Below are 27,042 nucleotides of genomic sequence, written 5' to 3'. Positions count from 1 at the left end.
TCAATCTGGCAGGGATCTTAGAGGTACTTAGTTCCTTTCCTTCATTCTAAAGTGAAGAAAATTGGACCCCAGTGAGATGAAATGACTTACTCAAGGATAAACAGCTAATAGGAAAGAGAACCAGCTGCATGAGAAAAAGATGTGAAAACTACTTTTAAAATCCTATATTATTGCCATTATGTAGAACTTATCTATCTTTTTTTTGGGGGGGGGTGCTATATCCACAGCATGTGGAAGTTCCCAGGTCAGGGAACAAACCCTTGCCTCAGCAGCAACCAGAGTGGCTATGGTGACAACACTTGATCTTGACCCTCTGTGCCACAAGAGAACTCTGATCTTATCATAACAATAGGCTGAGTTAGTAAAATTGAAATTCTTGCAGAAGTTATAAAAAATGAATGACAAAATAATTTGGGGATTGGAATTTTTTTTTTCTTGTAGTTTGAAAAGCTTGTAGATGAGAATATTGGAGTTTAACATTTTCTACATTTTATAGGTGGTATGTGGTGCATGTAGAGACTTGGAAATGCTTTTTTGAGAAGTGATCATTCTAAGCAGAATAACTTGAATTTGAGGGAAGCTGGCATTGCTTGATTTCGGAAGTTTAGTTAAAAAAAAAGTCAAGTGTGAGAAGTCCCCATTTCTTCATGTCCTATGTAGGTAATGGGATGTTTTTCTCCTTGGCACTGGTAAAATATAGTCCCTTAATTTCTTAAAAACTTCAGTCAGGGGGAGTCTCTTAATCTTTAGGGAAAATATGCTTCATATGATTTATAAAATCTAGCAAATTTTGGAAAGAAGAAAAGCAGGCAGTACTCTTGAAAAAAAGAAAATGGTCTGCTTGAACATGCCTTTCTTGAAAAAAACAAAACCCAGCATTCTTTCATAAAGCATTTTTTTTTCAAAAGTATTTGCCCTTGAGCATTTTTTCCTACTTACCCATGCTTATCTTTCAAAACAAACATTTATTCCTTTCTACTATAGAGTGTGAGGAAGTTCCTCTGAGGTTATGCCCTACAAACATATCCTAGCAGTAACTGTCACCTCCTTCCTATGGCACAACAAATGACTAACTCAACCGCAGGCGGCACTGAACATAGGGTGGTGATTTCATGACGGGGCCCTCAGATGTTACCTATGGGACTGTTTCTCAAGGGGAAAAAACACAGAACTGTATTTTTGTGTGCAAATAAAAATTTGGGTCCTTTTGACCCAATGGAAAATGTGTGTCTGCTGGTGGCTGCCAAGTTGGAATCTGATGATTTACACTCGGAAACATTTGTGTCATTTATCATATGATGTTCCTGGCCTACAGCATGACTGCATAACAAATAACCATATTAAAAACGAATCTTTTCCAGTTCATCAGACTGTAGGTCTTCTGCAAGCCCCCAATGTTCTCTGTCCCTTCTGCCCTCATCCTCTTTTCCTGCCTTCAGCCTTTCCGTTCACTATAGGATTAAGTTGAAACACCCCATGCTAGGTATTTATTCATGACGGTGCTTTCAGACTCCCAACCTGCGCCTTTCGCCCTTCTTTCCTGCTTTTCCGCAACATAAATCGTCTATCCCGGGGAATTAGTTCACTCTCTGTCCCTAAAACACACCTTCAAATCCTGACCTCAGGGACTGCCTTTACCTTTTTAATCCTGTTCTTTTATAGCTGGGTTTAAATCCTACTTCTCTGACTAAATCAAGCCAAAATAATCTCTCCCAGAAATTCTTTAGTAACTTCATTGTGTAAACTGCTCATGGCTTTTAATGTTTCCTTTTTAACGTTGGAGAGGAGGCAAAATTTGACTGCTACCTTCTTAAGGTCTCTGGCTGGGCCTGAGAATTAAATTGGCCTAAAATGGATTAACAGGAGAAAAGCATACAGATTTTTCATGTATCTGGGAAGCGCATAGGAAAATGAAGCCCAAAAGATGTGGCCGAGCCTTAGTGTTCATATACTAGGTTGAACAAAGAGAGACAGTTCTGGAAAAGTCACTAAAATACACGAAGAGACTAAAGGAAGTTGAGATATTTTTACAAGGTCTGTTTGTATAGCATTCTCTAGGTTCCACTCCCCATCTCTGGTGATAAGAATGTTCCTTTCCTCCTGGTATGGGGAGGGCATCCTTCATATGCGAATTTTATCTTCTGCTTTCAGAAACAAAAGGGGAGGTCAGAGCACCCTTCTTGTACCTGCTGTTTTTCAGTGCTTTTAGCTCAATATAATCCTTAGGCTATGGTGGCATATCTGGGGGGGAATGGGCATTTTCTGCTGCTCTTCAGTTTATGTCTTGTCTCTCCTTTGATACAGTAATTCTTTGAGACTGAGATTATTATTGTAGATTTCCTGACCCCAAAGGTGCTTTGCCTATAGTAGGCACTCACTAAATATTTAGATGCATTTTCCTGCATTTTACAATTGAGTCATAAAAGCCCATATTGGGATCTTGTTTTTTTGACAAGAGGAATATTTACTGTATTAATAAAAATATATATTCTGATAGGATCTATAACTTTAAGCCATTTTAGTTTTGCACATGCTAGTAAGTACAGTTCTAAAAATATCACGTGATTATTTACCACAGAGAATTTTCGTAGTATTGTGGATACTGTAAAAGTTTTCAGAAGAGGATTGTTTTAAGAATTGGTTGGTAAGTTTTGGCACTGGAAGAGACAGATCGTAGAGGTCACTGAATCATATTATTCTCCCTTTGTCCTCCTGCAGTAGTGCATTCTCTCTACAACATCCCAACTAGACACTGACATGGAAAGGCCTAGAATTACTTGCTCCTTCATTTTGCTGATCTATTCTTAGTTATTCATAACGCAAACCACATGGTCTTTTTCATTAAGAGTCAAAAGTATCCTTAGGAGTAATTAATATTGAGTTGACCTGGGCGTCTTAGAGGATGCCAGACCCCTTCTTAGCTTCTTAGGTGCTAATGCACTTTTTCCTGGATACTCAGCTATTACTTACTCTTCTTGTTGAACTTGACATAGTCATGAAACTCTTCAAAATGTCCCTCTTTTCATATTTACAAAGGCTACACATGCTCTTGACAGCTCTTGGGATAGATCTCTGTTAATACTATGTGATTCAAGTTATTGCTCAAATGGAATCATTATTGTTAGTAAATACAGTAATACCTCAAATGGTACATTTCATGTAATAGTTTTGAAAATACCTACGTATATAAACTTTTGGTATTTCAACAAACTTTGAGTTAAGGAGAGGCCAAGTTATTAGCCTAGTTTTATAGATAATGAAGCTTGACACAAGGAAGAAATAGGATTTCCCTCCCCCCCCTTTCTTTTTAACGTCATACAGGTGATGTGCTGATGTCAGAGCAAGGTTTGAGGGAGGCACGTTTCCCACAGATGCGTGAACACCCAATCATCGTGCTCATGAACTACAAAAGGATCCCCATTTCTTGATAAATTCAGGAGTAGGACTTAATGTTCCTGACTGTTAGTTGATTCTACTGCCTTTCCCGTGACCACTCTGTAGGAACAAGTGGTTTTGCCACACCAGCCAATGAGGCATCCATGTTCTGCCCACGATGTTAGCTGTGGTGAAGCATCCAGTTGAAAAAACAATTCCTACTTTCGTGCTTGGGTTTTTCATGGAGTTTCATTCTGGATTGTGCTGTGTTTTATGTAAGATAATCTGGCCAATTTCTTAATTGCATTGCATTCCTATGGTTTAGAAAAAATGTTGTTGCATTTACAAGGAATGTATATAGTCCAAACACACAAAAGCAAATTTACATTGCTTTAGATTGTGATTATTTTAGTATACTGGTTTACCATAACTCAGCTATCTGTAGTGAACCATTGGCCTCTAATTACGTTGTCCCCTCCAACTCTATGCCTGCTCAAATTATTAAGTGGAAAGGATTCTAATTATATAATCTCATTTTGGGGAAAACTGGGAAGACTAGGTAGAAATCTAAATGATGCATGTTACTCTCAGAACTAGGAAACTAGAGCCAGGTCCCATGGCGCTCTAATTAAAACTTTTATTTCTGCAGATTTATTCTGTGGTCCTAACTGAACAGATCTGCCTTGGGTTTCTGCTGGTGAGTTTTTCAGCAGGAATGCAGGCTTTGTTTCTTTGAATAGTTGAGTGCAGATTAGTGGTATGCCAATTTCCTGTGGCCTTTCAGAGCTGCAATTTGAGCCCTGTTTGCTTCTGGCCCTTGCACAGCGGAAAACAATGGGTGACTTCTTTTAGGTTTCACTTCAGGGCTCTTAGAAACAGGGGAAGTGGCTAAAGCCCTACTTTACAGGTAATTAACAATAGATAATGTTTGCTCTGCATTTTTTAGAGCCGATAAAAGGTAGAAGAACATATTCAGCTCCTGATTTAGACACTGCAGTGGTTTTATGGATACAATAGCTGTCTTAGCATCAACAAGGTAGCATTGAAATCTGTCATATATATAGGACTGAGCACAAAACTTTTTAAAAGTAGAAGAAAAATGAACAGTATTAAAACACTAATGGGTAAGCAAGAAAGTATTCTTTAGAGATGCTAAAGAAACAGTGACTTTAAGCCATGACTTTTAGATATAGATTTATTATATCTATATCTGCTTTATGAAGTGAACAGTTTTCGTCTCTTGATACTCCTTCAAGATAATTTTTTATGTTCTCTACATTCAACTCTAGAAGCCACCTATTTGTTAAAATAAGAAGTTTTCATATGCTATCACATTCACCCATTAGCCACAGATATTATTATGAAATGGTCTTATAGAGTCCTAACATATAATACAAAACAGTGTATCTTGTATTATATATTTGGCAGTGGTAGAGTTTTTATTTTAATATTCTACTCTGAATAAATGATATACATATTTGATAAACTACTTTTTCTCCCTAAAACATGTCTACTTCATGACAAAGTAAGTTGGTAGCTATTCTGACAGATTAATTGATTTATTCAATCTTCAACAGTTATAAAATACCTACTCTGTCCCACATCCTGGACGAAGCACTAAAGATTAAAAAGATGGTGGGGGCCCTGTCCTTAAGGAGATTATGGCTGTCTCTTTCTCAGCATTGTTGTCAAAAGAAGGTGGAGGCTTCTCTTTGGGGGGGAAAAAAAAGGGAATCTCAATTTTAATACGTAAACTTTACATCTACAGTTGTATTGTGTAGGCAGCACTCTTGATAAAAATCTCAAGACTGGTCGTGTCTGAGATCCAAAAGTAACTTATTTTTAGAATGAACATATCTCTAAACCCAAAGTTAGTGGCTTTTTGTTCCAAGCCACTTCTAGCTAGCAACGTGAAAATGTCACCTTACTCATCTGCTCTTTAGAGATGATGAATATGGAGAAGTAGCTTTAGCAGAGAATTTATATACCGTTTTAAACCAGAGCAGTTCTTTCTAAGTGTGTTTAGACACCCTGGAGAACAGTGTTTAAGTACAGAGGTGTACAAAGGTGAAGGGGACCTACATCAATTAATAAGTCAGTCCAGACTTGCTGAACGCCCAGACTGCGTGAAAGCACCGTGCCAGGGGTGTGGGTTTAAGGAAAAAGTATAAGCTCTTGATCTCCACTAAGAGCTTCATCAGGAGGCTGACCTGGCAACCGGAAATAGGAAAGCACTTAAATCCCTTTTTTTGCTGATGAAAGTAACATATTTATTGTAACACTGTTTTGGAAAATTTAGAAAAAGCATAAGGCAGAAAACAAAAACCATACACAATCCTGCTACCCATTTTTAGTTAAGAAGGGGTTTTAAGAATTCTCTGGGTATTCTCTTCACCTATCTCCTCACCTGTCTCCTATTTTCTTTACCTTCTAAAATTAAAAAAGAATAAACAAAACAAAGAAAAAAAAAAAAAAAACCCTGAGACAGATGCCTCTACTTTTGTTCTCCCTTTGTTATCCTCTATTACTCATTGGATCTTTTAGAATAGAGGCATTGGTCCCAAAATATGGCATAGGCTAAAGCAATCTTTCAGAAAACAGTCACTCTGAAATGAACCAGAATTTGTATTTTACTTCATTTTCTTTCCTCCTATCTCTCTTCTTAGTGGGGCAGAGCACTTTTCAGGGAGTTGAGCAAGGGAAAAACTCAGATCATCCTTTTCAGCTTTCCAGGACTTCATCAGCTAGGCACATTTATTGGAAGAAAACTAAGATACTCCAAGAGAAAAAGAGAACAAAGAAAAATTGGATTGCCAGTGAAGGTGTAAAGGCTCAGTGACAAGAATTCATGATTCTTACTTAAAATAAACTACAATTATTTGATATGGCCAATAGCTACAGTGAAATAATCTCGTCAAGAAAGGACTCTTTACAAAATGTCAACTGCGGCTTTGTGGTGAGAACTAGGTGTCCTTCCTTCTCTCCCCCATCTCCCCCTTTTTATGTTAACCATATTAATGGAGCTAATAATTAATTTCCCTTAAGAAACTGTATCTCTGAAGACTAACGCTCCTCCTTTTCCCCACAGTGACTGTCTTGGAATTACATAACTTTATCATCACTGTCATTAAAGTCAGTGTATATTTCATTCCGGTTGTACAGGAAGTGATTACTTACAAAGTATCCATTTTAAATATGACTTAATGTTTAGATAGTGAACTTGTATGTTTATCATGTCAAAGCCTCAGAGAAATATTTTGTTTTCCTTAAGTGCTCTACATGGCTGCCCGGCGGCAAACAATCGTGATTAAGTGTGTCCATCCATAAACTTATCGATATTAAAATAGCGCTGCCATAATGATACCGTTAGAATGTTCAAGTTCTTTTGTTCCACAGATGGCAGAAACTTTTGGGGTTGTAAGCAAATTAATTTTTTCAGTGTACATCATTCTCCTACTAGAACGCTGACATCTTTCATCTTTTCCGATGGAAGAACTCATTTGCTGAAACAACTGATGCACTTAGGAAGAAGTGACGACCTATTTTGATTTTATTTAATTAACCTTTTACAATGACTCCTAGATAGGTAAGTGTTCTGCCAAAAATTAAGGTATTTGAAAGCAGCAATGAGATCACTTAATTTCTCTATTTTAAACAGAGTGCTTTTGATGGTTTACTAGACACGACATCACAGTTTCCTGTTTCATGTTTGAGTTCAGCAGAGTTGGAGAAAATCATTTGCCCTAAGTTTTGAAACTCTAGGGACAAAAAGCCCCTGACCAGAAGTTTCAGAAGCACAGTAGCTTTTTAAAGTTGTAACAGTATTGAAACCAAAGACTGAGGAACCAAAGAAACAGACAACCTCTCTCCTTGCCCTCCAAAAAGCAGGGTAAAAGTGAAAATAGGAGTTTGAATAATGCAAATGATTAAGCTGTTCCCTTTTAAGGGCTCACAGGTTTTTTGTTTGTTTGTTTGTTTTAATGTTTCTTCTTCCTAATCACAGCTAGCCTAGCACTTGGCATGTTGGCAAAATTGTTTTGCATTCTCAATTGAGAAAGGGACATTTAAGGGCAAGTCAAGCTTTCAGGCTCAGTAAATCACTGGAGTTAGAATTTAGTGCTGATGGCAGCTGCAGGACTGAAGTGTTTAATAGTGTGGTAAATAAAGAAAAATTATTGACTCTCTCCTGTTCCTTGGGGGGGGGGACCATATTTGGCATTATGTATTGCTCTTATGCACGCTTACTTAAAATTACTTTATGACTTTTAAAACAAAAAAGGAACATATTACAGAAAACAAGCCACTTCAGAAACCTGCATAAACTACTGATAACAAGATTCCTAGAGAGGAAGTTCTACTATGTGACAAAGTTACAAAGTATGATAATTTTAAATGACAGAATACAATAATTTTAAATAATTGAGCAATTCAGCAAAACTGTTTAGTAAGCCCAACCTCTACATATCCATAATGAGGAATTAGAATGCACTAAATTCTCTCAGAGAAGCAAATTGAAATACCAAATCTCTGGAGAAACAAGTGATTACTTCCTGAGGTAGGGATGAATGAGCAAACATGGGTAGGAGATGGGAGGTGGGCCAGGTTCCCAGGTCATGCTGGTGAAGACAGACATATTGCTTCCAGTTTGGTCCCTTCTTTCTCCTCTTTTTTTTTTTTTTTTCTCCACATCCTTGGCATATGGAATTTCCCAGGCCAGGGATTGAATCCACGCCCAGCCGTGACCTCTACGGTAGCTGCAGCAACCCTGGATCCTTTAACCCACTCACTGTGCTGGACCAGCGAGATTATTTCACTGTAGCTATTGGCAATAGCAATAGCAAATAATTGTAGTTTATTTTAAATAAGAATCATGTATTCTTGTCACTGAGCCTTTACACCTTCACTGGCAATCCAATTTTTCTTTGTGCTCTTTTTATCTTAGTTTTCTTCTATGACACTCAAGAAGACTAGCCATTTCTCCTTTTCCATACAGGTTACAAAGCAGTGGAACCCTAGGCTGGGGTCCTCATCATTTCAGCTCTTATTACCTAATATGGCATTTGAACTCTTTATTTGGTGGTTGACTTCTCTACAGTGAAAGGCTACTAGTATTACTCTGATCTCCATTTCTTGAATTTTTAGTTTGGACACTGTATATTTATTCTTATGTAGTTAATACTCATTCCCAGATAATTTATTTATGATTTGTTTTTCTCACTGTATCCTAAGTTCCTCCAAAGGATAGATCTTTTTATATCCTTTCAATATATTCCTAGCTCAGATTTATTGAGTCCTTACTATATACTAGCTGATAACTATTCTAATACTTTACTCAAATTAATTAATTCGATCTTCTTAAAACTTGTATGAGCTAGGTACCATTATTACCCTCTCTTATAGATGAGAAAACCCAAGCAAAGGGAAGTGAAGTCAATAGCCTAGGTTCCCATGGCTAAAACTTAGGGAATCAGGGAATTCCCTCATGGCTCAGCAGGTTAAGGTTCAACTATTGTCACTGCTGTGGCTTTGGTTATAGCTGTGGCATGGATTTGCTCCCTGGCTTGGGAACTTCTGCACACCATGGGCGTAGCCAAAAAAAGCTTAGGGAACCAGGATTTGAATTCTGGTTATCCGACTCCAAAGCCTATACATAATATGTGAGTGGAAGATTTTCCTTTGATTGTTTTAGCTGCAGGTTTCTAGGAGAGTGGCCATTGCTATTTTTCTTTAGAAATGTTTGTATTCCCTCCACATTCCTTTGTTAAATCCTAATACCCAATGTGATGGTATTTGGAGATAGGACTTTGGGGAGATGATTATATCATGGGGTTGAAGCTCCTTGGAAAGAAACCCCTGAGAACACTGTTGGTCCTCAGAGTATTCTCACCCAAATAAATGGACCCTTCATTCTAACTGAATGAGATAAGACAAATATACAGAAAACAACCAAGACATGCCATGGTATGAGATCTAGTGAAGTATCATTTTAAAACAAAACTCCCCAAGTAATTCTTGTGATAAACCAGGTTTAGATTCCCTGGTCTAGTTCCCAGGATGTCAGATGTATTTTCTAGTAGAACTTTCTTTGACCAAATAATGTTACTTGAAAGTCAGTTTATAAAAAAAGATTAATATGTAAACACCTCAGCTGAAGACAGAGGAATGCTGAGCAGTCTTTCTCTCTACACGCCCCCTGCCCCAAGCCTTGCCTTTCCTCTTCTTCCATAACTCCCCATATAGTTTTAAACCATGGATTTAATGACCAGCTGAATAGTCATCCATGGAGAGGCTTTGGGAACCTATAAACTTTTGAAATGATAGGCAAAACTCTTGTGTGTGTGTGTGTGTGTGTGTGTGTGTTGTTCTTTCTTGGGGAAGAGTCCAGGGTTTTTTCAGATTATTAAAGAATCTCTAGGAGATCCTGCTGAGTAGCATTGAGAACTTTGTCTAGATACTCATACTGCAACAGAACAAAGGGTGGGGAAAAAAAATGTAATTGTAATGTATACATGTAAGGATAACTTGATCCTCTTGCTGTACAGTGGGAAAATAAAATAAAGAATCTCTGTCTCAAAAAAAAAGGAAGAACCCACTGCCCCACGTACAGAAAATATACTTTATTTTCTATGTATACCCTCTTATTTGAAGTGATTAGTGAAGATTAGATAATTTATAACATATAAACATAAGGTTTTTTGTCTTTTTTTTTTTTTGCTATTTCTTGGGCTGCTCCCGCGGCATATGGAGGTTCCCAGGCTAGGGGTCGAATCGGAGCTGTAGCCACCGGCCTACGCCAGAGCCACAGCAACGCGGGATCCGAGCTGCGTCTGTAACCTACACCACAGCTCACGGCAACAGCTCATGCTCATGGCAACGCCGGATCGTTAACCCACTGAGCAAGGGCAGGGACTGAACCCGCAACCTCATGGTTCCTAGTCGGATTCGTTAACCACTGCGCCACGGCAGGAACGCCCTAAACATGAGGTTTTTAAATGCTGCCCCTTAGCATTTGGAAATAGGGAGGGGGCATTAAAGGATTCCACCTGGATTATCATCATATAGTGTCAAATGGTAATTCATCATCTTTTCTGTGGCTGAATTTGGGTCCAGGAGTTTTGTTCCTGATCTACCTGAATCTCCAGTTTCCAAACAGTCCTCTATTACTGAAAAAGAAGTGAAATTTGGAGACTTTTTTATATAATAAGTTCAAGGCATCCTGCATACTCGAACAATTGTGCCTTTTTAAAAAGTTGTCTTTACCTGTAATTTTCCAAGGTTCCAACCCAAATAGGTATTTTAAAAGCTTCATATACTTTGCTGTATAAAGGTGCTCAGAAGTTGCTTAGCTGAGCCTTGGATTTTCTGTATTGCTAGATAAAAGAGTACTGCAAAAATACAATTTGATTCTTTTCAAGTTTCCGTTTGAAAGCTATTCCAAAATTAATATGAATATGTATCTTAATTTGATACACTTGTATTCCTCCTAGTACTAAACCACTACGTTAAGTAGGAGTCACTATCTCTGGAGGATAGTAAGCTAGGTGATGAGCTCATTTGTAAAATGTTCACTTAGCTTACTATGGTGAGCGGAGGCAAGATGGATACAGGATGTACTGATGCTGTGCTCACTCTTTCAGATATGACTCTTACCTCACCACTTAAGTTGGAATTGAGTCATTCAATTTGACACATTGATCAAGTTTTTGCTAGAGTTCTGGAGATACACCAGTGACCAAGGGTAACTATAATTTTTCCCTCGCAGAATTGATGGTCTAATATGAGAAACAGACAATTATAAACAGGCAATACTAATATGTTGTTATAAGTGTCATTGTGCAGTGGAAGTAGAGTGTGGGGCAAGAGTCTGCTGAACAGATGAACGGCAGTCTTTCTGGGATTCTTGGTTTTTCTGTCATGACAGATGGAAAAATAAACTTACATATTGTCTTAGTCCATTTGGGCTGGTGTAACAAAAGACCATAGACTGGGTGGCTTATAAACAACAGACATTTATTTCTCACAGTTCTGGAAGCTGGGAAGTCCAAGATCATGGTGCTGGCAGATTCAATGTCTGGTGAGGACCTTCCTCCTGGTTCATAGAAGGCTGTCTTCTCATCATGTCCTCACATGATGGGAAGGGTGAGGGAGCTCTTTACGGTCTTTTTTTAAGGGCACTAATCCCATTCACAAAGACTCCACCCTCATGACCTAATCAACTCTCACAGGCCTTCCCTCCTATTCTCATCATGTTGGAGATTAGCCTTCAGCATGTGGATTTAGGAGGCACAGAAACATTCAGTGCATAGAAGTAAGTTTATGTATAACCTTATAGGGAACTGCTAATCTTTTATGCATTATTTTTGCATTTCCACCAGCAATACGTGAGAATTCCTGTTTCTGTAAATTCTTGCCAGCATTTGGTATTCTACAAATTGTAACCTTCCTTGTTTTCTAATATGCTTCAGGAGTTATTCTGTCCCATACGATCTCTCCTAGTCTTTCAGAGGTCTTTGGATAGGGCAGGTAGATAGTTGTGTTCAGTCTCCATCTTGATCTGATTTTCCATACGGGGTTTAGTCTAGCCATTTTCACCTACTTTGTAAAAACTTATTTTTCCAAAGACCTCCTATTACTACCCATTGAGAATGTAAGTTGCTTTACTTAATTTTTTTTTTTCATTTAGTTGAGACACAATACAAGATAGACTTTTAATGGAGGTCTGTCCTATTTGCGAAGAATTTCCGGAAGACCTTATCCAGTGTTTTGTATTGGTTATCTTTCGTTCAGCAGATCCAAAAGCATATTGTTTTCTGACATCCACACATGATTGACAGATTTTAAATATTACCTTAACACATGTTGCTGATATTTTGTAAATGCATACTCTGGACTTTTACAACACGTGCAAAACACTTGCACAACCTAGTATAGCATGTTCTCCAAAGGCACTGTTTTCATACCATGATAAAGTAACTAAGTGTTTTTGTTTCTGATTTCTTTGACCTCTCCTTTCAAAAATTCCCTTTCCAGAAACTACAGTTTCTATCTAAAACTCAAAAAGCAGAGTTCTCATAGTGGCCCAGTAGTTCACAAACCCAACTAGTATCCATGAGGATGTGGGTTTGATCCCTGGCCTCACTCAGTTGGTTAAGGATCCAGCATTGTGAGCTGTGGTGTAGGTCACAGATGTAGCTCAGATCCAGCATTTCTGTGGTTGTGATGTAGGCTGGCAGCTACAGCTCTGATTCGACCCCTAGCCTGGGAACCTCCATGTGTCGAGGGTGAGGCCCTAAAAGCAAAACAAACAAACAAACTTGAAAAGCTCAGCTTTTCCTTAGGCATTAATCTTATCAGCAAGAAGCCCTGAAGTCACATCCCAGCACATGTGCAGACACAGAAAGGACATCTGTCCTTTGCTTCCAGGATGCTCTGCTGCTGTTTTCGTTTAGTTTTTAAACTGCACTGTCCAGCAGTGGACTTCCTCTTATGTAGAGGGCCAGTGCGGGAAAACTGTGGGCTCGCATCAATAGCAGGGAAGCTAAAATAATGGTTCACTTTAAAAGCTACCAACCAGTGTGAAAATTAACTTACGTATAATGGCTCAAAACTATCCATTTACTTTGTTGAAAGCTTTGTGTTCTGCTTTTAAATGTGTTTTGCTACTTTTAAAGTTTTATTATCATGTTCATTGCTTGATACTCATTTTCCTCAGCAGGATGAGTGAAAACTTAAGGGGAAATCAAGATTATCTTTTTCGGTGGTTCCTTTTTTTTTTTCTTAAATTTTCCAGGTATTTTTTTTTTTTTTTTCCTTTCTCACAGAATTCAATAGCTGCCATTAGATTTTTTTTTTTTTTTTAAATCTGGTTTAATCTTATGAAGATACTTATAGTGCCAGGGGTTTACTTTAAGGTGTTTAAACACTACCTTTTTCATGAAAATGTGCTCTTTTGAGCCTATTAAAAAGCATAGTGAGAGAATTGTTACTAAAAGAGAAATAAGAGAATCTGAATAAAAGCAAAAAATGTTAGGAGGATGACAAATAGAACAAATATAAGCAGTTAATGAATTTGCTCTATTCGAGCTTTCAATATGATCGAAAAGTTTCTGCCAGACTAGAAGAAAAAGTAAAAATGTCATAGTATGAGGTTCTTGTAAATTTTTAGGAATTAGGGGAAGTTCTCACGGAAGATAATTTTTGCTCCTGGCACTAAACACTATAAGACGATTCTCAGTGTTTCCACTGTGGCTCAGTGGTAACGAACCTGATGAGTATCCGTGAGGCCGTGAATTCGATTCCTGGTCTTGCTCAGTGGGTTAAGGATCTGACATCGCCATGAGCTCTGGCATAGGTTGCAGATGCAGCTCAGATCCCTCCTTGCTGTGTCTGTGCTGTTGGCTGGCAGCTACAGCTGTGATTCGACCCCTAGCCTGGGAGTGTCCGTGTGCTGTGGGTGTGGCCCTAAAAAGAAAAATAATTAAAAAAAAGACAGTTCTCACACAGAGCTTATGTAGAGGGAATTGAATTTTGGGAAGGGACATTATCCTCCAAAAATGTAGGAAGAGTTCATGTGGTTATTTCTTGTAGCAAACTTCAATAAAAGCCAGAGATAGCAAACTAAACTGTATTTTGGTGAAGGGTACTGATTTTTTTTTCCCCCAGGAAACTTACAAGGACCTCAACTTTGTGAAGGAAGTCATTCTCTTTTGGTGGTTTTAGTCTTCTATAAATCTCTAAACTTAAGGTGTGTGTCATGGACTGAATTGTATTCTCCCCAAAGTTGTATATTGACATCCTAACCCCCCGTATGACTGTATTGGGAGACAGGGCCTATAAGGAGGCAATGAGTTAAGTGAGTAATAACAATGAAGCCTTAATCTAACAGGACTTGTGTCCTTATGTGAAGAGGAAGAGACATGAGAGCCCTCATTCTCTTGCTCTGTTTCTTTCCGTCTGTCTCTTCTTAGCCAGCACAAAGGAAAGGCCATGGGAATACACGGTGAGAAGATGCCCATCTTCACACCAGGAAGAGAGGTCTCGCCAGAAACCAACCCTGCCAGCACCTTGACCTTGGACTTTGAGCCTTCAAAAAAGTGAGAACATACACTTATGTTGTTTAAGCCTCCCAGGCCGTGGTCTTCTGTGATGGTGTTCCTATGTGACTCATACAGCATGGTTTCTAGATAGAAGATCATTCTTCAAACATGACAGTAGTGATTTCTTGGTCTGCAGGTACTTTAGTGACTTAGCTGCATGCAGCAGTGAGCTGTAACTTTATAGCAAATGCCCAGTAGGCAGCTCCATGACTTTCCTAAGAGGTTGTCAGTCCTACTCATTTTCCTGACTTCCAAAGCAAATGGACTACCTTCAGTTGGCCATGTATGAATTACTGTCGGTTAATTCTGAGTCTCTAACTAGACTCACCAGTGGCTTTGGGCTATGTAGAACTAATCTTTTTTTTTTTTTTTTTTTTTTTGGCCATGCCTGTGACATGCGGAAGTTCCCGGACTAGGGATCAAACCGGGGCCACAGCTGTTACCAGAGCCGCAGCAATGACAATGCTGGATTCTAAACCCACTGAACCACAAGGGAACTCCTAACTAATTTGATAAACACTTTTTTTTCACTGTTTGGCAGGAGAAATATTGTTGAGCTGCTTGTTTTCTGTGTTGCTGAAGTACTAAGATGGTGAATAACATATTTTTCCTCCTATATTTTCATCAGTGTAAATAGTTGGAGAGACCAAAGAGTAGTAGATAGGAAAAAGAAGCTTGTGGGGAAAAAAGTTTAACTTCAATCTTCTGAATTCTCTTCTAATCTTTTGAATAATAGGTTTACAGTAAGAAGTCCCTGCTGTGGCGCAGTTGCTTAATGATCTGGCTTGTCTCTAGAAGTGCAAGTTTGATCCCCTGCCTGGTGCAGTGGGTTAGGGATTCAGCATTGCTGCAGCTGTGGCATTGGTCACAGCTGCGGCTGGGATTTGATCCCTGGCCTGGAACTTACAAATGGTGTGGGGGGAGCTGAAAAAGCAAAAACAAAAAAACAGATTGAAGGAAATAAGAATAAATAGTATACAATAAATCTCATATTACATTTTTTAATCATATGATTTGCTATCACCTTTACCATTTTGCATTGCACATATAGGCAGTGGGATAAAATTTCCCAAGTTTACCCAGAGTAGAATTTGAGTCCAAAAATATACAAACCTGAAACTTAAAATTGTGTTAAATCTGGCAAAATTTAGACAAACTCAACAATGCCAGGGGAGAAAAATTAATGAAATGGACTTTAGCCAGTATTTTATTAACTTTGTGACTATGGCTTTTTCTACATAGTAGTAGCTATTTTAAATGTGCAGGTTATAAATTTTTGGCCTGATGGGTAAACATGGGTGATCTATGGGAAGATTATACCCTAAATCTCATGGTGGCCAGAGGCACATCGATCAGCTGTCTGTCTGGTGATCTATCTTACCTCTCTAGCCACTTACCTATCTATTTCATCTGCAAAATTCTTATTTCTCGCTGCAAGATGTTTGGGTCCAAGTATTTGTGCATTAGTAAAATATCTCACAGTGTGAACTGAATACACATGAAACATAACAAAAGTTCTTCAAACTAAACCAGTTATCAATGAGATAATGGGGGGAAGGAAAGGAAGAGGTGCTTAGATAAGTCCCTACCATTAAGTATCAGGCCTTGATTGAGTGCTACTAAGTTTTTCAGTTTACAGCAAAATACTTTTAAAAAAAATTTTGCTAGGATGTTGTAAGTTATTTGGCTGCCCTGCATTGATTGGCTTAGTCTGATTTAACAGGTTTGTCAATGTCTCACTCGGTGGATTCCAGATAAAATGTAAACCAGAAAAGAGGATATGCTTGCCTTGTCTTATGGAATGAGAGTAACAGGACTGAGCCATGCCAAAATCATACCTCTTTTTCTAGACTCATTTTAAGTTGTGAAGTGGCGTGATGCAATATGAATGTCTGGACAAGTATCCCTTTTGTTGTTCTCAAGGGGGTTATGTCCTGGATTTGTTCCTTTGCAAACTCTTTGCAGTTTACATAGCTGTAGAGACTTAATGCCTTGGCAGGGGCACAGGTTTTAACTTCAGGTTTACTCTCTTAGAATGGCAGGCAGTTAAATGTACGTAGGAACTGCATTCTTTTTGCCTGTGGGTTCATCTTGATGTTTGATCACTTGTTGCGTCTTTTCATCACATGACAAAATAATATTTTCTATGCCTACTAGGCTTTCAGAAGGAGCAAACAAGGAAGAGAGCTTTTCTGAATTTCTCATGTCTTCCCTGACTTCCCTTCAACACATAGTTCCTCCTTTCAGAATGTACCGTCACTGATTTGACTGAGTTCTTTAGGTATTTGAGCATTTGCTACTAAAAATACGAGGCTATGTACTTGATGTTTATGGGTGAAGGAGGATAATATCACACATCTTTCTGAAGATTGTGAAACAAGTGAAGAGGGTACACCTGTTCTTCAGGATCCTTCTTGGCCATTCTCCTTAGACACATGGTTTTTTTGATTGTCTTTATAGGGCTGCGCCCACAGCACATGGAAGTTCCCAGGCTAGCGGGTGAATCAGAGCTACAGCTGCCTGCCTACACCACAGCCACAGCAATGCAGGATCCGAGCCATGCGACCTACACTGCAGCTCAGGGCAATGCCGGATCCTTTGACCCACTGAGCAAGGCCAGGAATTGAACCGGCATCCTTATGGATACTATACTAGTCGGTTGGTTACCCCTGGGCCAGGATGGGAACTCTGATACATTGTTGTTGCCATGACCATCAGTACTTTGGTCAACAGCAGAATCAAAGTCCCCTTAGAGTGAGACTGCAGAAATCAATAACTGTCGATAAGGTTGCTGTATTGACTGTGAGAGATTTCTCTGTTTGTCAGTCACTTTAATGATTTATCTTAGAGTCAAGATTTTCTTAATCTGGTTGATAGGTCTTCAGAAAAATCTAGCTGAGAAATTCAAGAACCAAGATATCCTAGGCCAAATAAAACCACTTTGCAAATGTTTTGATATATTTCTTCTGAATTCCTATTACATATGCAAGTTTAAAACGGCGATACTCTTTACATTGTTAATTCTCATAAAATGTGTTTCAATAACTAGATTAAAAATTTTGAGTGTCTCAGCGAGCTTTCATCTCACCCATAAGGTTCAATATTCTGAAGTACCTGGACTTCAGGCAGTTTGGCTTCTAATTTTCTAAAACACTTCTGTGAACCCAAAGAACAAATCCTTGAACTCCTGTAATAATTATTTGGACCAAAGCCAATACACTTTTCCCTATAAAATAACTTCCTGAAAATCTTACTTTACTCATAGTCACTAATTATCTAGATGTTCAATACTTAGCAATTAGAAGCAGGATGAAGGAAGGAATTGTTTTTTTCATTTTTAAGTTTTAGACATTTTCCCCTTTTTAAAAAATAGTTAAAATATAGTTGGTTTACAGTGTTGTGCCAAGGTGGGAATTTTTTGAAGCAGAAAAGTGAGAAGAGTGAGAAGTAACAAAGATTGATCAAATGATGACCTCTGTGTCTTGAGTCCTTGGTTTAAGAAGTTCTAAGCACCAAAGTTGTTCCTGAGAGTATTAGCATATTACCATACAATATATTTTATGTTCACAAGTGATCTTGACTTTACCAAAAAATTGTTTTTATATTCCATCATATAAGGAATATATTGGAGTTCCCGTCTTGGCATAGTGGTTAATGAATCTGACTAGGAACCATGAGGTTGCAGGTTCGATCCCTGGCCTTGCTCAGTGGGTTAAGGATCTGGCGTTGCCATGAGCTGTGGTGTAGGTTGCAGACATGGCTTGGATCCTGAGTTGCTGTGGCTACGGCTCCAATTAGACCCCTAGCCTGGGAATCTCCATATGCCGCGGGTGCGGCCCTAGAAAAGGCAAAAAGACCAAAAAAAAAAAAAAAAAAAAAAAAAGAATATATTTTAGATAAAATACAAAGTAAAAATCTTAAAGAGTTTCTGTTGTGGCTCAGCAGTTGCAAACCTGACTGGGGTCCATGAGGGATGCGGGTTTGATCCCTGACCTTGCTCGGTGGGTTGGGGATCTGGCGCGTGAGCTGTGGCTAGGCTGCAAGCTATAGCTCGGATTGGACCCCTAGCCTGGGAATTTCCATATGCCTTGGGTGCGGGCCTAAAAAAAGCATTAAAAAAAATTCTTAATACTTGAGAGTCCGTTTCAGTTATTTGAAAAATTATCCTAAATACAGTAACTTACCATGAGAGTGTCATCAAGTGAACAACTGAATCAATTATTTCAAAATAACATAAAATACGTATTTCTTAGATAAACTGATATTTACTCAGATATCTAAGGTGGCTTGTGTTTATGTTGTATATAAAATCTGGATTACTAGTTCACGAGTTTGCTGATGGCTACTTGGTTCATGCCTGCTCTTCCAGTTGGTGTCTCCATCTTCCCGCTTTAATTTGTGCTTGTAATGGGGGCTTTTTACCTTCCACAGTGATTGGTCCAGGGGATGGGTGTGTGACAAAACATGGTCCAATCAGAGTCTTTCAAACAGGACTGAAGGAAGACCTCTTTTTTGTCCAGTTGTGGAGGTGTAAGAATGTGTGCCTGGAATTGCACTGATTGTGTTCCCTAGCAGTCAGAGCAATTACCATGCAGAAATGACAGGTCAGATTAGAAGAACCTGATAGCACTAGAGCCCTTCATTCCTGTTGTTCCTAGGACCAGCTTCCAGTCTTGACCCTTTGGCAGTTTGCTTCAATGCCAATAAATTCCCTAAGCTATTTCATTTATGATTCCATTTCTTGCAATCAAGAATCTTCATTAAGTCATCTTCTAAATGTTAGGCATTTTACATTATTTCTTCTATTTATAAGCCTGGATTGTAGGTCTCGTTATCCTTGTTCTGTAGTTGAGGAATTTGGGTTTCAAAGAGGAAGTACCTAGGCCACGCGCACATGGCTAAGTAAAGGTTATCTTTTCATCTTATCTTAATGCCTTTTTTAAAAAACCGTGGTAAAATATGCATACAACTTAGTGTAAACATTTTAAGTGTACAATCCAGTGGCATTAGGTACATTCATAATTTCGTGCACTCGTTGCCACCATCCATGTCCAGAAAAGTTTTTATCATTCCAAATGGAAATTTTATACTCTGCTATGAACATGGATGAACATGGATGCACATTTCATGTCATTTTGAGTATAGTGTATATCTAGTGTACATTTCAGTTATTTTGAGGATATATCCAGAAGTGGAATAGCTGGATCATATGATAATTCTATGTTTAATTTTTTGAGAAACCACCATACTTTTATAATGGCTGCACCATTTGACCGTCCCACTGATAGTACTTAAAAGTACCACTTTCTCTACATCCTTACCAAGCCTTCTAATAAAAAAAATAATATCCATCTCAATGTGTATGTTCTGGTTTCAATTTGCACTTGAAGCCCATAAGTTTTATTTATTTATTTTTTGTCTTTTTAGGGCTGCACCTGAGGCATATGGAAGTTCCCAGGCTAGGGGTCAAATCAGAGCTGTACCCACTGAGCGAGGCCAGGGATTGAACCTATGTCCTCACAGATACTAGTTGGGTTCATTACCACTAAGCCACATCAGGAACTCCGAAAGCCCATGAGTTTTAAACAAGATACTTTTGGATGCCCACCTCTCCAGCAGGCCCTCACACTCTGGACTGTTACCATCTATTGCATGTCTTCAGTTCAGATCCAGTTGACCAGACTCAGCTATTTCTCATTTCCCCTTTAAACAGCCTTGGCTAGAAAAGACCAATGTCTTCTTCACTCTACCAAAGCATGAGTTTAAAATTCTGTATGAAATTCATCTCAAAGGTCTTCCTCAAAGGAATCTGGCTTAATCCAGTGTGTATTTTATTCTAGTGTCCCTTAAGCATGAAGGGCCAACTGGTGTTAGACTTATTTATATACTTTCTTGCATGTTTTCAGGTGAGTGTATCCCACCCACTTTCAGATTGTAAGCTCCTTGAGGTAATGGACCCAGGGTAACTTTCTTTGGCAATGTCATCATACCTGCTGTTCAGAGATCAATGTGCAGTGAACACTTGATAGAGTTGCTGACCACCAACCACCACCAACTTCATCATCATCATTATTATTATTGTGTGTGTAAATTTATGGCATTTAAATTTTCTTATGGTTTTTTCCCTTGGGAGGAAATCTTCATAAATACATCTTGAAGTTATAATTTTTATAATGCCATTTCAATATTTTTTGCAATGTTTTTCTCATGCTTATGTGGATGTTGAAAAGCAAGTTCCAGTTTTCTTATCTATGTTTCTGTTTCCTTCTTACATGAAATTTCCTGTAATTTCATGTTGACCATTTTCTCAATGTGTTCCCTTGGGATAAAGATTTAGCTGTCCTAGAAGAAGTAGACATAAATGCTCTATTTCCTTTCTAGCACTACTGCTGGAGTGGTTGGCAGATGCTTAATACAAATCCCAATTCTTGTTCACAGCCATTTTTCAAAAGATGTTCACTTTTAGAAAGATGAATGTCATCCTGAGGCCCACTCTGAGCTGTCTCAGATCAGCTGGTCCGTTAGCCATGCTGCACCCCTCCAAAAAAAAAAAAAAAAAAAAAAAAGGCTGAAAATGATTAGGCTTCCTGTCCTGTGGACTTTGAATTACTGTAATTAGGATCTCATGTTTGCAGCTACACAGCCAGCAGTGTCCCTCAGCCTGGACACTTTCTATTTCAGTTGGTAATTACTCAGTGGTTAAAAAAAAAATCACAGATGAGGGAATTGAGGACATAGTTTACTTGGTACTGACTCTTTGGGGGGATGGGGAAAATAGGGTACACTGTCTGTAATTCTAGCTTTCTTCAAACCAAGGCAACTAGGCTGAATGTAATAGGACCCTTGACTTTTCTTGCAACCTTTCCAAGGTCAGTAAGAACCAGGGAGAACACTGAAGAGGTTGGAGGGGATTGGGGGGTGGTAAAATGGAAAGAGGAAGAATTTAGGTGTCCTGGGAGGTTACAATGGTCCCATAAAAAATGATTTGATATTCTTTTAAAAATGAAATGATGTGTGTATGGGTATGTGTTTTAAATTAAGGTTAATTTCAAATAATAATTAAACACCAGTTGCTGGATTATCTACTTAGTGGTATCTAGAGGTTTACTTACTAATCTGATGAGTTGAAAAGCAATGCATTTTCTAGTTAGCATTTGCCAAGAAGTATCCTGCTACTTGGAAAATGGTTTCTTCCCTCCTTCCCATCTCTCTCTCTCACTCTAATTTTTCTGTGCCTGAGAAAGCTGGTTTTAGATTATTAAAAAGAATCACACAGCCCAGTCACTGGCCCCTTTAAAGGGGACTTTCTCTCTTGTCTTAAGAACAGACCTCGAAAGGAGCCAGATGGTTCCCGTCTGCTGCCTTGAGTCAATGCACTTCCTCCCACGGATGGGAGCCCTTTTGCCCTCCTTCCTCCCCAGCTCCTCCCTACTTTCTACCCCCCACCTCTGGGCCTCTCTGTTTGTCACTAGAAATAATCTTTTATTGCCCAGTTGTTCGGAAGTGACCTTTTGCCCTTGATTAGATAGCACCAGGCTCTATCACCGGATTGCTTTTGAGCTGGCAGTTGCTTTTTTGTGTCGGCTGATCCGGTGTCAGGGAGAACAATGCAAGGCTTTGCAAAATTTTAGTATAGCTCAGGCCTCGGTGGAATAGGTGGGGGTGGGGAGATTGGGGGTTATACAAAGTAGTCTGGTGGATCCTGGTTACAAAAATAGCTTTTCTTTAGTAAACTGAAAAGTAACTGGTACATTTTAAAATTTGTTTGTAGATATTTAACTCCCTTCTGTTTATTAACCATGCAGTTGAGAGGACTAGATTACTTAAGGATTTCTCTGTACAGTATTTAATATATTAATATACTATTAAACTGACTGGAGGGTATAGTCTTACATTAAAATATTAATCAAATGTACTATTGAATTTCTCAGAGAGCAGTTTTCCAGAAGGTCCCAATTATTCTAAGTAACAAGTGTAATAAACCATGAAATAGAGAATGTGCTTAATCACTAAAAGCTAACTCATTTTTTATCTTAAAATTAGGGAAAATGTCCATGACTTCACTTGCTTCCTGGATTACATAAAGGGATTTGTGATTCTGTATCTTTCACAATAGTTCTCAAATTCTTTTGATTTCAAATTCCCAGGAATATCTGCTAGAACTAGTAGAGTGGGTGAGTTTAAATTTCTTGTTTTAAAACTTTGACTTTCACTGTGAATTCCTGTTTGTGAATTCTTGCTAGATGGGTATGGGGAAATTTTGGAATTCTTTTTGAAGTGTACTGACATATTATTAATATTTGAAATTGTGAAGTGTCTTAGCCCTCAACCTGATGGGGGAAATGTCTTTCCTCCCTCACCCCTACCTTCCTGCAATCCATGCTACCCTAAATTTTTATTGCAGGTGATTCTTAACATTAATGGCCCTACTAGTCTTAACCCATGGCCTGCCAGTTGTGGTGGCTGAAAATGAATGCTCCCTCTCTGCTTTATTTTGGGTGGAATGGTCCATTTCTTGTTTCAGAGATTTGTGGTGGTGGGTGATGATACCTGAGAAGTTATTGCAGCAGTTTTCCAGTGTCAGTAGAGGGACTGTCTTTCTATACATTGTGGAAATATGTACATCAGCATTCACCACAAAGAAAGTTCAAGATGTAAAGTGCAGAGTGAGTAAGTATTACCAGTTCCATTTTATAGATGAAGCAGTAGGAACTCTCAGTCATACAAATAGTCTAGAAGGACCCAGACGAATGCCCAGGGTTATTAATCGCCTTGTTTCCATGCTGTCAGAATAACTGTTTGCATAAATAATTGTGTATATGGATGTCACAAAGGAAAATGATTAGTGTGTCCTACCTTTTTCACTTTTGTTATATGTGCTTTATTGATTAAATATGTTTATCTCAAAAAATTAACACAAAACAAGCAAAATTTACCAATGATCATTTTGAGAACATGGTGATACGCATGTATAGGGGTGTGTGTGTGTGTGTGTGTGTGTGTGTCTTCCTGTTTTTGAAAGGGCCATGGATATTGTTGATTAGCAGACAGGATAAATGGTTTGCCAGCAAACTTGTCGTTTGGTGGGTTTCCCTGGTTGAGCCTAGGGAATGACCAAGGGAAAATGGATGTTGAGACATTGAGGGAAATAAAAGCATGTCATTCACATATTTGTGCTTTTCTTTTGATTTCAATCATCTGTAGCAGGGGTAGACCTCTGAATATCTCTAGAGGGGTGATAGTAAGTCTGCTTGGTAGCAGAACTTTTAAAAAGGACTAGTAGATGGTTCTGTGACCTTTCACTTTTGTTGTTTTGAGGAAAGAAGAGCAGCTCTGGTATTGTTCTGAGAATTGGTCAGATTGTGTGAATGACAGGGGACACTATTGGAAGGTTCCTTTAGGGTGGGTAGCAAGGGAAATGCTTACAGATAACAGCCAACCAGTCATTGCAGTGCTTCTTTTACAGCCAACCAGTCATTGCAGTGCTTCTTGTACTGTATTTTCTTTAAACCCCTCCTGTCTGAAATAAGGACACTTCTCTTTTTATTTATTTAATGGGGATGTTATAGAAACTAATAGATTCATAGATAAAGTAGTAAAATTTGTATGGGAGGAATTTAGCTTACTTAGGAACTTGAAAAAGAGTAGAGAGACTAGGAGTTAGCAGACCAAGATTCTTCTGTTGATTATCTTTTAAAAAGACTAAAAACTTTCCCCTAACTTACCCTGTTGTGAAAATGAGTGAGATGCATCTGATGTCCCTGTCAACCCCCACTGTAGCAACAAAGGAGCAAAGACAAATAAGCAAACAAAAAGAGCTATGTGTAGTAGTCATAAGTGTTAGTCAACAAATATTCTTAAATTATCTCAATATTAGTAGAGCAATGCTATAAAAAGTTTAAATATATGTTAAAGCTGTAAATGGTACTCTCCTGCTGCCATGCACAGAAAGCTGACTTTTTGCTCACTTCCCATAGCAATGTCTACTTTTGACTTTCATAGGGAATGCTGTATAAATGCAAAGATAAAATGAAACTTCCACTGAAAAAAATAATGTACTAGCAAATTACTGATGAGGTTAATTTTAAGGAGGGCATAGAGGCTTGGTAATAAAGGTCACAGAGCAGATTTGCTGATTATTATATATGTAATTACAAAAAGTCATTAAATTAAGGCAAAGTAGATTCTTTTGATAAGAAAATAAAAACCCATTCTTAAAAATTGATTGAAAGTAAAAGCATGAATTAAAAATAAAGTCATGGTAAAATATCACACAGAAATGGTGACCTTCAGCCAATTAACTGGATATTAGTCTTGTCATGAAATAAAAAAAGCATTTGTTGAAGGATCATGATGCCAATATCTCCTAATATTTAATTTCACCCACGTCACTCTACAATTTGAGTTTCATTCCCTTCGCTGAACAGGGTGTCTAAAGTTCTTCTAAATCCTTGCGCTGGTGCAATTCTAGATCTCTTTGTCTTCACCCCTCTGACCTTAGTCTCAGGGACATTAGGGTCTCTGCCTCTTTATATAACTCAGTCCGCACATTCACAGGGGTCTTTCTTCAGTACTGTACTTTCTTTCAGTACTGTACCCATTCATGCTAATGACTTCCAAAGCCCCAGTCTTTTTTTGCTATCTCTCCTTTGTAGAATTCAGAAAAAAGGTCTGTTACCATCTTAATTCAAATGACTGAGCTTTCCTTCACTCCCTTGTCCTTCCAAGTGCCTTATATGTTACTCTGCAAGAGAGTACTGCTCAGATAATCTACTGATGACCAAAAGAAAACATCTTTAAACTTACATCTCCCGAAAGAACCTATCCTTACCACCAGTAGGTGACTTTGCAAAAGGGTGTTAAATAACTCACTGGGTAGAGGTGGAAAGAAAATAACAACACAAACTTGTTGACTCATAGATTAAAAAGCCTCAGAAGATTATAGAGGACTCTGTAGGTGATAAAACTTAGGGAAAGTGAAAAAGATATAGCTCCTCAGTACAACTTGTTCCAAGCGATGTCCTCTCATTTAATGGAGAGAACATAAGATGAAAGTGGTGGGTAATAGACTTCCTTTGTTCAAGCCTAGGTTGGACCACTGACCATATAAAACCCTCTCAACCTCAGTTTCTCCTTTGTCAAAGCGTTTTGCCCCCTAACTTCTGTGCTAACGTGAAATGGAATACATGAAAACAACTTGAAGTACTAAGCAATATAAATAGAAGGTAGTTATACTACTATAATGATCAGTTTGGGGATGTGGGGTTGCTACGGTCTCAGTGAGAACATGTGTTCCATGATTGTAGTGAAGTGCTTATTTACTTGTTCACTAGCTTATTGCTGTTCTCCCCAACTAAATTGTATACTCCGGAGTTCCCATCATGGTGCAGTGGAAACAAATCTGACTAGGAACGATGAGGTTTCGTGTTTGATCCCTGGCCTCACTCAGTAGGTTAGGGATCCGGCGTTGTTGTGAGCTGTGGTGTAGGCCGCAGCTATAGCTCCGATTGGACCCCTAGCCTGGGACCCTCCATATGCCGCAGGTGCGGCCCTACAAACAAAAAAAGAAAAAAAAAAACTGTAAACTCCATTGGAGTCAGGACTACCTTTGCTTTATTAACCACCGTAATCCTCTTATATAGTATAGTTTCTGGCTCTGGGAGGCACTCCACAAATATTTATTGGGTGGATGGATGGATTATGACTAATAGTCCCAAGAACATTAACTTCGTGAAGTCCTAAAGGATATCAGAACATCCATGCGTAAAGCTTAAGAATGTTAATAGCTGTAGGCTTTCTCAAACCTTCGCTCCAACTCAAAATTTATTTTAGAGACCATCCTTACAAACCTGGCTTTCTGGTTTCCCAAGTTACGTAAAACCGGAGGCTGACAGTTGCTAGGAAGGTATCCAAAGGAGACACTCTGTTACCAGCAAGAAGTGACAGTCAGCAACCTGAGGGAATTAAAAGGCAGGAAAACTGCCGTAGACCTCAAAAAAGTGGGGCAGTCAATCTGGGACCACTTAAGCGCTATATCAAAAGGAATTTTGTCTCCATAAAAGCTTTGTGAACAGGACAACATCACACAAATGCATGCTTTTCTGTAAGGGGAAAGCATGCCTACCTGCTCTGTTGTGTAGTGGTGTGTGCTCACAAGGCTATCCCTAAGCCATCAAGAAAATCAAATTATATTTACTCTCCTTAAGAAGGGAAGGGAGTATGAAGGCCACTTTTTATTTTTTTTTCACAGCTGAATTTTTTCAGTTGATGTATGTATGTAATGATAAATAGCATTTTGGAAGTTTAAGGTGTCCGGTGTTAGGATTTGATGGCACAGATGTCGTGAGAAATGTTAACCGCGGGAAGGTTGGTTAACACATCGTTCACCTCACATCATTACCATTTTGTGGTTGTTATGATGAGGCCACTGTGCCTCTACTTTTATAGAAACTTTCAAGTATACAAGACAGTATTGTTAACTATAGTGATAATACTGTTCATTAGCTCTCTAGAACTTACCCATCTTAGGAATGAAAGTTTATACCCTGGACCAACATCTCCCTGTTGACTC

At 38.6% G+C, this 27,042-nt stretch overlaps 1 protein-coding gene across 4 annotated transcripts in view; it reads left to right on the top strand.

Moving 5' to 3' along the window:
* The window catches only part of SPRY1 (sprouty RTK signaling antagonist 1), a 414,305-nt gene that overhangs the window by 16,389 nt on the left and 370,874 nt on the right, over positions 1-27,042 (top strand). For 3 of the 4 annotated variants that reach the window (XR_002346360.1, XR_002346357.1, XR_002346359.1), the window contains one exon: positions 14,343-14,468. The exons of the other annotated variant lie outside the window; for it this stretch is intronic. The gene's annotated coding sequence lies outside the window, so the exon portion shown is untranslated. The remainder of the gene's footprint in view (positions 1-14,342; positions 14,469-27,042) is intronic. 4 annotated transcript variants of the gene reach the window in all.

This window comes from Sus scrofa, chromosome 8 (genome assembly GCF_000003025.6).
Source record: "Sus scrofa isolate TJ Tabasco breed Duroc chromosome 8, Sscrofa11.1, whole genome shotgun sequence".
Taxonomy (NCBI): domain Eukaryota; kingdom Metazoa; phylum Chordata; class Mammalia; order Artiodactyla; family Suidae; genus Sus; species Sus scrofa.
Note: the sequence above shows the minus strand (reverse complement) of the source record. Positions and strands in the feature narration are given on the sequence as shown.